At 15.7% G+C, this 12,616-nt stretch overlaps 1 pseudogene; it reads left to right on the forward strand.

Annotated features, from left to right (window-relative positions):
• Positions 1 to 483: 483 nt before the first annotated feature.
• The window catches only part of LOC125290337, a 28,881-nt pseudogene continuing 16,748 nt past the window's right edge, over positions 484 to 12,616 (forward strand).

Here is a 12,616-nt window from a genome sequence, read left to right on the forward strand (position 1 = left end):
TATGAATTAAGGATATTTCAAATAATGATATAAAAATATCATATTTATAATTTTTAATGGCACTTACAAGAAGTAAAAAATCAATGGAGGTCGATGAAGACTAGATTCAAGAAGAAAATATATAGGAAGAAATAGCAGAAGTTAAGTCTGAAAGAAGAGAAGGGGAAGAAGAAGGAGAGAAAGAACCAAAACAAACAATATGTATATTTGGATTGGATTATAAAGCAGATGAAGCTGAATTACGTAAGAATTTTGAAGATATTGGACCAATTGAAAGTATTAGAGTAATAAAGGATAATTGGGGTAACAACAGAGGATTTGGATTTATTAAGTTTGAGTAGATAGAGGATGCAATAAAGGCTAAAGAAATTAAAAGTGGAATATAGATATTAGATAGACAAATAGCAGTAGAGTATAGTAGAAATGAAAGAAAAGAAGGTGATGATTAGGGATAGAGAAGATTTGTAAGAAGAGGAGGTGGTTATGGATCAAGAGGATTTTAGTAGAGAGGAGGTTATAATAGAGGTGGAGGATACAGTAGAGGTGGAGGTTATAATAGAGGAAGAGGAGATTTTTAGCAAAGAGATTATGAAAACAGAGGTGGATTTGGATAGTAGAGAGAATTTGGTGGTTATAATAGAGGTGGATTTTAGTAGAGAGGAGATAGAGGTAGAGGAGGATTTTAGTAGAGAGGTGGAAGAGGAGGGTTTTAGCAAAGAGATTATGAAAACAGAGGTGGATTTGGATAGTAGAGAGAATTTGGTGGTTATAATAGAGGTGGATTTTAGTAGAGAGGAGATAGAGGTAGAGGAGGATTTTAGTAGAGAGGTGGAAGAGGAGGGTTTTAGCAAAGAGATAACGAATAGTAGTAGTAGTAATAATTAAGTTTAACAGTTTATTAAAAAAATAAAAAAGTATTATTTAACAAATTTATTATTTGATAAAATAATTTGTATTTTAAAATAATAAATTTTTTTTATTAAAAATTCATATGATTTTTATCTTTTAATTTATTTTAACACACAAAATTTATATATGATTTTTGAGTTTAGAATCATTAAATACTTGTGTTTAATTCTGGGGTTCTTTTATTATTTTCTGATATATATTTAAATTAAATTTTATTTTATTTTAAAATATATTAAATTAAATTAATAAATGTAAATTTTTATTTAATGGATAAAAATATTTTTACGGAAGAATAGTAAATATTATATTTGTAATAATATTAAAATTATTTGGATATTTATTAATAATATAATAAATAACAAAAAGAAAAATTAATATTAATAAATAAAATTTTTAAAATTTTATTTTTATCCTTTTAATTTAAAAATTTTATAATATTTTAAGAGTATTAATTAAAAATATTTTTATTATTTAAATAAGTATTTTAAATTTTTTTATTTATTATTATATATATTATATATAGTATATAGTTTTTATTTATTATTATATATATTATATATAGTATATAGAATTTTAAATTTATGTATAAAAATGAAATGATAAGATATACTCAAATAGAGATCGGATATTGCATTTATGATTGAATATGAATTGATTTAGGTCAATGAAGAAAATAATATATTAATTTATTAATTATATGATCTAAGTAAAAATAAAAGTATATAATTGTATTGTTTTTTAAAAAATTAGATATAATGCAAATATTATTATAAAATAACAATATAAAAATTAATGCTTTAATATTCTTTTGATTTTAAATAATGTTTTAAAATGAGTACATACTGTTTTAAAATAAGATATAATGATATTTTCATATGAATTTAATCTTAAGTATTATGCAAAAACTTTTAACAAACCAAAGCCATATATTAGGAGAAAGTTTTTAATAAATTTCTTTAACATAAAAATGATAGGGATTGAATTAATAGAGGGAATAAATAAGCAATAAATAAAGAGTAAATAGATAATGGAATAAGAAATAAAATAACAGCAATAAATTATATTGATATCTATTTTATAATATAAATTTTTTTTATTGGTTTAAAGATAAAATTGATATAATGATTAATAATATATAGATATAGAGAATAAAAAATAATATATAATATCTTTTATTACTTATAATAGTTTAAATATATATAATAGAGAACATTCAAAGATAAGATAGTAATAAAAAATAAAATAATATGATATAGACTGATAGTTATTTAAAAACTATGATTAGAATTATTAAGACTATAATATAATAAGATATAATAAAACCATTATATTATATGAGAAAATTATATAGAAATGAATATTATTATTTAAATTAAAAAGATATAATTGTAATAAACAAATATGAATAAAGAGAATTAAATACATATGTATATATAAACAATAATTGTAATATAAAATAGTTAGAGATGATAGAATTATAAAATTTGAATAAAAAGAAACTAAAGATAATAAATTATAATAGTATTAGATTAATTAATATAATAATAGTTAGATGAAGTTAAAGAAAAATAGAATTAAAAAGATAGATGAGTATTAATGAATAAAGAATCTATTTTATTATATAAATAATATATTATCAAAAGAATTATTTATGAAATGATTATAATTATTATTAAGAATAGAATAAATATTTAAAAATATATTAAAAAATATAAAAGAAAGATAAATAATTAATAAATTATATATATATATATAGATTGAATAAAACAAGAGTAAATGCGATTAGTAGATATGTATAATAATAAATAAGGTAATAGAAAGAATCTTATAAAAGATAGTTGAGAAGTAAATATATATTATATTCAGCTTTATTTATAATAAAAAATAGAAAATATCATTAATAGTATTATAAATATAAAATATAGGGGAAAAATAGAATTTTATATAGATACAGAGATAATAATAAGTTTGAATTAAATAAAAGTAGATTTTTAAAGGGATAATTGATTGTATTAGTAATAAATAAAAATTTAAAGAGTTAATAGATTAAGAAAAATAAAAAAAGATACAAATATAAAGAACTTCTGAATATTATATATATGATAAAATGAGAATTAATAAAAATTTAAATTTAAAATTCTTATTAAAAATAAAAAATGATCTTATAAGCTGTTAATGCTTTTAAGGTATCTATAGATTACTTATGTTAAAAAAGAGAGGTATCTTCCATTGGCAACTAAACTAGGTATACTCAAGGATGTAAAGATAGTTGTTATTTCTATAAATATATGTGATGTTATAAAGAACTTTAATCATCTAATTTCAACGGTAATATCTGTTAATATAATAGACAAGTAGGTAGTCTACAAAGCAATCTGTGAAATATTAGATATCATTTGGTGGAGTAAACAATGTATAAGTATAATGTATAAAAAATATTTATTATAAAAATTAATATAACATCATTAGTTCTATTAAAAACTATTGAATAAAAAAAGGGATTTAAATACAAATAGCTTAAAATCAATTATAGATTTAGATTGAAATATAATACTATTGTAATTTCTATTATTTATAACTAAGATGATTTAGCAACTAAATATAATAATAAAAGATACAGATAAATATTAGAAATAAATAATAAAATATAGAATTATTATATTAAAAATAGAGTTATTAAATCTACTTATATAATATTGTCATTAGATATACTATTCTTATTGAATTTAATTATTATAAAGAATATGTATTAGAATTAATAAGAGATTATTAGTTTAATAAGTTTATATTATATAATATTCCTAATGTTGTGATTTTTAATAAATATAAATATAAGAAAATATAATAAATAATTGAGATTATAGTCTGAAGTGATAGGTACATTGCTTTAAAGGAAAGAACTAAAAAAAAAGAGAGAGGTATCTTCCATTAGTAATTTAGATGAATCTACTATAAGAATTGAAAATAATTGTTGTTTATATAGAGATAAAACTATTGATAGAATTGATATTATTATAAAGAATTTTAATTATTTTTGATTTTAGAAGTAATATCTGTTAATTTAATAAATAGATAATTTATAAAATAATCTGTAAATTATTAAGTATCTTTTGATAGAGTAAAAGAAGAAGATAAATATAAGATAATATAATAAAATTTTAATTTTTAAAATTAATTAATCATTAATTTAGTAAAAAAAACAGTAATATAAATAATTAATTATATTCAAGTTAAATATAATTGAATAACAAAAAAAGAGAATTAATTATAATTATAAGAAGTTAAAAAAACTATATAAAATATATAACAAAATTTTATAAATGATTTATTTTTATTTATAGATTAGGATATTAAAAAAGATTATCTTATTTATATTTATAAATAAAAATATAATGAATATTATAATTAAATTAAAAATTTTATTAAGATATATAAAGTAAGAATATATATATATATATATATGATATTATTTTTTTTTATTATAATTTTTAAAAATTAATTATTTATTTAATGTTTCTAATGGCCGCCTTATGCACCTTTACTCCGCCAGACGATATCTAATGTTCCATGGATTGCTCTGTGGACCACCTACTTGCCTATGTTGGCAGGTATGACCTCTGAAATCAGATGTGGAAATGCCATTAGAAACATTTAAAACTGAGGTATTAAAAATATTAGTAGTAATAAGGGGTTGATCGGATTCGAACCCCTTATTACTATCAGTTAAAATAAAGGAGTGATCTGTCTCAACTCCTTTATTCTTCTAGTCAGGCTTAGACTAGGACTATCCTCCTGATGGAGGTCCCTTCACTTCCTTCTTCCCATTTCTGGGTCGAAGAAAGTGCTTTTTATGGAAAATTTTCGAATTTACATTCTAATCATTTTCCATGTTTGTGTTGTAAAAAAAAGATAATATTTATATATTTATTAATTAATTCTATATTGTTTCTATATAATTTATATACTATAAATTTTTTAGATTCTTTATAAAATATATTTCAATAAAAAGGTGACTTAATTTTTCTTAAAAAATTTTTTAATGATATTATAATTAATAGTTATAAAAAGTTTTTATGATTTATTATCATATTATAATAATAGATTTAAATACAAATCTTCTATTAATTTATAAAATTTATTATTAAATTAAAGAATAAAATAAATATATAATAATAGTTCAATAATTGAAAAATAATTATTATTTTAATTATCATTTTCTATTTTATTCCATATTCTGTATCTTTCTGGAATATCATAAAAATCAATTTCATCATTTTCAATAATTTCTTGTATTTTTAAAGTATGATTAATCTTATTTATATAATATTCTATATATTTACCATATATACTAATATGTATCTAAACATCACATATAAATTTTTTATTATTTATTTTAATATATAGGTTATTATAATTACCATCTTTACAATTTAAATATACAAAATCCAATATTATTATACCTATATATTCATTTTTATAAAATATTTTTCTTAATATTCTTCTCATATATCCATCTTTATATAATTTATCTGTTCATTCTTTATTGATATGATCTTCATACATATTAACTTCACATATATATCTATATAAAACTTTATTGGTTTCAGATATTAATATAGATCTATTTATATATTTTATCTTTTCATTAAAAGAATATCTTTTTATTACTTTCTATTCTTTTACTAACAAATCATAATAATATATAAAATCTCATTCATCTATCTATCCTATATACTATATATTATTTGAACCTATTGTATTATACTATTCTTTTGTATTCTAAGTAAATAACATTTCATTAAATATTGGTACAGGACTTTTTTCATTAGGATCAATATATTTATAATCTTTAAATAAATCCTTAATTTCACCTATATCTACTAATATTTTATTTAAATAACATCTAAAAACTAAACATATATTATTCAAATATGAATTAAGATTTTCATTAATATTATTAAAATTAATATCATAAATTTCACATATATTTATATTCTAAGTCTTAATACGTTTCTTTTTAAATTCACTATATAATTTTATAATTTTATTTTTATATCTATGTAAAAATTCCTCTATCTTTATATAATATAAATATTTTGTTATATTATTATCATTATATGTCATAATTAATTCTTTATTCTTTATAATTTTCTAACTTAACAATTCTTCTATTGTCATTTTAATAGGTTCTGATTTTTTTGATCTAAAATATCATATTGAAAATATCATTATAATAATTACAATTATTAATAATACAAAAATAAATATTAATTTATTTTTCTTATTATTTCTTTTTTTTTGTTATTTTTTTCATTTATATTAAAATATGATTTTATATTTATATAGTTTTTTTATGTTTATTTCTAATTATATTTTAAATAATAATTATTTTTAATTAAAATAAAATAATTATAAATTATAAATAAAAAAGTTTATTAACTTAATTTTTCATATTAAATTAAACTTATGATAATATGTAAATATAATAAATAAAAGTTTTAAAATATTTTATAAAATTTATTTTAATTATATATATATAGTATTATATATATTAATTTTAAGAATAAAAAATAAAAATTATAATAATAAAAATAATTATTATTAATAATATATAATTTTTATTTATATATTAAATATAAACTACAAATGATAAAATTCATTATATTAATAATTATAATAAAAGATATTATATCAGATGATAATAAAGAAAAATTTAAAAAAATATAGAATAATATTAATACATGGATAGAAAATAATAATTCTTTATATAAAAAATTAAAAGATATAGAATAGAAAATATTAAATTAGAAAGAAGATATAAAATATAAATTAGATAATATTAATAATAATTGAAATAATATATATAAAAATATTAATTATTATACTATATTTAAATCTGATAAAAATTTATTTAATTAGATAAGTTAGATAATATCAATTATATATGATATTTAGGATAATAATAAATTAGAAAAGAATTCAAAAAATATATGATTATTATATAAAGTTTTAACAAATTTTATGAATGTATATAATAAAATTCATAATATATTTGATAATATATTAAGTTATCATATTTTTTTAAGTAATTGATTAAATAAAAAACATTGATATAATAATAGTATTAATGATAGTAATATTGAAGATAATATATCTAATTTATGAATTTTAAAAAATATATTATTTAATTATAAGGATCTTGATTATATAGATTATATTATAGATTTTAATAAAAAAACATGTGATATAACTTTATATGAAAATAAAGAATCTAAAACAATAGAATTATTATTAGATATAAAATAGTAGATAAAATTATTATATAATAAAATACATAATTATAATATTAATAATTGAAATAATATTAAATAGTTAAAATAGGAAATGGATATAAAATTATTAGATTTAAAAAATTATCTTATAATATCTAATAATAATAAGGAATTGATATTATATGAAAAATTATTAATATTTAAATAGATATTTAATTTTCATATATCTGATATTTATGAAAATAGAGATAATATATCAGATAATTAGTTTAATAATATAAAGAATTTTATATTAGATTTTATATAGAAAGAAATATATTATCCATTATCAGATAAAGATTCTACAAAATTAATAGATTATTTAAAAGAAGAAGGAATAGATTTAACTATAGTAGTTGAATATTTAAATAATATAAAAGTATTTAATATAGTTAAAAAAGATAATATTTATTTTAAAAATATTGAAGATATAATTAAAAATGTTAAAAGTTGAATACATATTCTTTATTATATAATAAGAAATAAATATTTAAATAATTTATATATTAATAATGAAAATATAAAAGATCTATATAATAATATATTAAAAACATACTGTTCAAATATAAATTTTCTTTATGATAATATTTATATAGATCAATTATATTTATTAAATAATATATTCAAAGAAAATCTTAATTTTAATATAGAAAATAGTAATATACAAGAATTTATTATATTATATAGTATAATTAAAGATGATATATTAAAATTAATCATAAATATAAATGAAAAATTAGATTATAATAAATACATTATATTATATATTAAAATATTAAATTCAATTATTTTAATAAATGATTTTAAATTAGTAGTAGTAATAAAAGAATAGAAATAGAAAAAAATAAATATATATAAAATAATATTTATTATATTAGTATTATTTATAATAATTATAATATAGAAATATAGAAATAAAAATGAACAAAAAGATAAACATTTATTATAATTTTCTTAATTAAATTAATTTAAATTTTATAAAAAATATTTTATTATTCTAGATAGTTTATTTTAATAGAAGATAAATATAACTAAAAAATTAAAAATATTAATTATAGATAAAAAAGAAATAAATATTATAATAAATTTTTCATAATAAAAATATGATATATAACAATTTTTATCTTTTAAGATTTATTAATGGATATAATATAAAGTAAAAATAACTATATTAATTATAATTATAGATAATAATAATAATAATAAAAAATAATCACAATAAAAATTAATATAAAGAATATTATTTTCACAAGGAAGAATATTCTAAATATTAGTAATAATTAATTAAAAATATAAATTATTAAATAACTATTTAGAAACTAATAAAACTAGTTCTAAAATCATATAGAAGGAATATTGTGATAGTATTGATATCTTTCTTTTTATTTAAGAAAAAAATAAATATATTTTAAATAATAATAATAAAAATTATAGAATATATTTGTTTTTAAGATAATATATTTTAATGAATAATATAACAATAACAATAAATTTTAAAACATTTATAATATTTATAATTAAAATAGTTTTTAAAAATGTTAATTATATATATCTTATAAAAACTATTATTTTAATTTTATTTGTTTAGGACTTAGATGATGATGATAAATATAAAATATAATTAAAAAAGTATTTATAAGATTAAGAGTATACTTAATATAAAAATATATAGACTATAAGAAGATTTAAAAAAACTTTAATATATATGATAATATTTATATTTTGAAAAGTAGTAATATCATCTAAAATTCTATTAGAATTACAAAATATATAAAATAAAATATGATTATCATAAAAATTAATAATAATTTAAAAACTTGAAATGGTTAATTTAATTTTAAAATAAGATTTTTATAAAGATTTATATAAATATAACTTCATAATACTTATATAGAAAAAAAAAAGTAAATATATTAAAATAGATGTTTTTACATATTAAATCTAATCTATATAATATTATATTTTAAATCTAACTACTTTTATAAATAATAATTAATTAAATTTTTATTTTTGGAAATTAGATATTATATATATTTTCTTTAAGATAAAAATCTATACAAAATATCTAATTATAAAATATATTAAGATTTAGATATTTATTCTATTTATATATAATATTAAACAATCATTTAATAAACTTATTTAATTATTTTCGCACTATGGTGATAATAATTTTTCTACTAAAAATAATATCTTATTATAATAATGTATTTTGATTATATTATTTTCTTTTCTTTCATCTAAGATATATTCTATCATATAATTAATTTGTTTAATATTTTTCTCATTAATATCTTTAAAATTTAAAAATATATTTTGTAAGTTTTTTATATTTTCTTGAATCTAATTTTTATTATCTTCTAAAAGATTATTTATTTTTGGTCTTATATAATTATTATATATATATTTAATACATGATATATTTTTAATATAATTTTTACTAGCCTAATAAAATTTATATAAAACTATATCTCTAATCTTAATTTTTATCTTTGATAACTAATTACCTATTTCTTTAAAATTATTTTTTTTTAAATTTTTTATTATATTATTAAAATCTATGTTTAATCCATATTCTTCTATACATATTTCTTCTAAATATTTTAAAAAAGTTATATTATTTTTTGATTTATTTAAAGAACAGTATATATCTTCATTAAAAATTTTATTTATAATATTGTTTTTCATTTCATTTTCTAAATGTATATTTTCTTCAATATAAAATAATATTATATATATATTTTGATATATCATTACATTTTTATTTTCAATTATATCTAAACTTTGATTAAAAATTCTTGTAATATCATAAATCCTTCATTTTTGTACATTTATCTATTTTAAATTATTACTATTTATATAATTATTTTTAAATTTTGCAAATTCTTTATATAGTTCATTTAAAATATCATCTCATTTTTTATTTCATAATAATATATCATCTTGTTCATATAATGAAAAATCTAAAAACTAATTTTTTAAATTAAAATACTTTAATATATTATATTCTCAAATATCATTTGATCAATGATTTTTATTTTCTCAATTTTTTAATAAGTTTAGATGATCTATAAAATTTTCATATAATATAACTGGAATATTTCCTATAATAAAAAAAATAGTTAAAACTTTTATATTATTATATCTATTATTAAAAGAACTATTTTGATTTTTTAAAATAATTTTTATATATTTATTAATTAACTCTATATTATTTCTATATAATTTATATGTTGTAAATTTTTTTGATTCTTCATAAAATATATTTCAAGAATCATTTAAATCCTAAAAATAATTTGAATTATATTCTTTTATATTTTAAAATCTTTTTCTGATTCTTTACTTACTAAATTTAAAAATTTAATAATGATATCATCTTCATTATTATAAGTGTTATATCAAGGTTTTAATTCTTTTTGTAGATTAATTAACTAGTTATTATCTTTATCTAATGTATAAATCTAATAGATTGTTGTATAATGGATAATAAAAAATATTATTCTCAACATTTTAATAATTTTTTAATGATATTTTTATAAAATCTAAACGATAATTTTAAATAAAATTTATTTTTAATATAAATAAATAATTTTTTAATAATATATTAAATATTTATATAAAAAATTTAATATTTAGAAATTACTTTATTTTTTTAAATAAAGTTAAAAAATAGAATATATTATATTTTCTATTAGATAAGATAAATATTTTTAATTTTTTATATTTTTATTTTTAAAAAAAATTACAACATTATGAATTTTTTCCTAAAAGATTTTAAATTTAATTAATTAATTAATGTTTCTAATGGATGTCTTATGCACCTTTACTCCGCCAGACGATATCTAATGTTCCACGGATTGCTCTGTGGACAACCTACCTGCCTATGTTGACAGATATGACCTCTGAAATCAGACGATTGAAGTTCTTTGTAACAGCACCAAAGGCACCTATAGCTACTGGAACAACAATAGTCTTCACGTCTCAGAGTAGACCCAGCTCAGTTGCCAATGGAAGGTACCTCTCTTTTTTAGCTCTTTCCTTTAAGGCAACGTACCTATCACTACAGACCGTAATCTCAATGATTCAGCATGTTTTCTTACTCTTATCCAGGACTACAATATCAGGAACATTATGTGATATAAACTATTCATCTGATAATCTCTTATCAGTCTAAATAGGTGTATCTCATAATATTTTCACATTACCATTCACTGACTATAGGACAGATTCCGGATAATGATCAAATAAATTTACTATAAGTGGTTCATCTGATACAATTGTCTCTATGGTTTGAGAATGATTATTAGGATATTAAGAATGATTTTATTGCTCTTTAATCAAAGAGAGAAGTTTAAGTAATTTAAAGATTATTATTAAATATATTATTATTAATAAAGTTACAATATAATAATGAAACTGAACTAAAATTATAATAGAGATAATAAGAGATTGACCTGTCTCTAATTATTTATTCTTTTACTTAGTCTTAGACTAAAACTATCCTTCTACTAAAGATCTCTTAACTTTCTATTTCTATTAATGAGTTAAATAAATTAATATTTATATAAAATTTTTGAATTTTCATTTTATTATATTTTATTTTTATATATATTATTATAAATTATATATAATAAATAATATGTTTTATTATTTCTTTTTTGTTGTTATTTTTTATTTAAAATTAATTATAATTTTAGTTAGTTTATTTATAATTATATTATAAATAAAATTATTTAATTATTATTTTCTAATTTTATTTCATTTTATATATCTTTCTGGAATATCATAAAAATAAAATTCATTGAATTTTTCAATATCTTCTAAATTTAAACTATAATTAGAATTTTATTTATCATATTTACTATATATTATAATATGTAACTAAACATCACATACAATTTTTTTCATCATTTATTCCAATATCTGGATCATCATAATCTCCATCTTTACAATTTAAATATATAAAATCTATTATAATTATGCCTGTATATTCATTGTTATAAAATATTTTGTTTATTATTCTTTCCATATATCCATCTTTAAATAATTTTTCTCTTTTCATTCTTTATTAAGATCATTTTCAAACATATTAATTAAACATTTATATCTATAACATAGATTTTTCTTTAATTTGGGAATTAATATAGCTGTTCATATATATTTTTTATATCATCAGTAGAATATCTTTTTACCACTTTCTATTTGTTTTATTAACAAATCATAATAATATATAAAATCTCATTCATCTGTCTATCCTATATACTATATATTATTTGAGTCTATTATATTATACTATTCTTTTGTAGATGATGAAATAAATAACATTTCATTAAATATTGGTACAGGCTTTTTTTTTTTTCATTGGGATCAATATATTCATGATCTTTTAAATAAAT

The sequence above is a fragment of the Alosa alosa genome, unplaced genomic scaffold, assembly GCF_017589495.1.
Source record: "Alosa alosa isolate M-15738 ecotype Scorff River unplaced genomic scaffold, AALO_Geno_1.1 AALO_1.0_unplaced_4, whole genome shotgun sequence".
Lineage (NCBI taxonomy): Eukaryota > Metazoa > Chordata > Actinopteri > Clupeiformes > Clupeidae > Alosa > Alosa alosa.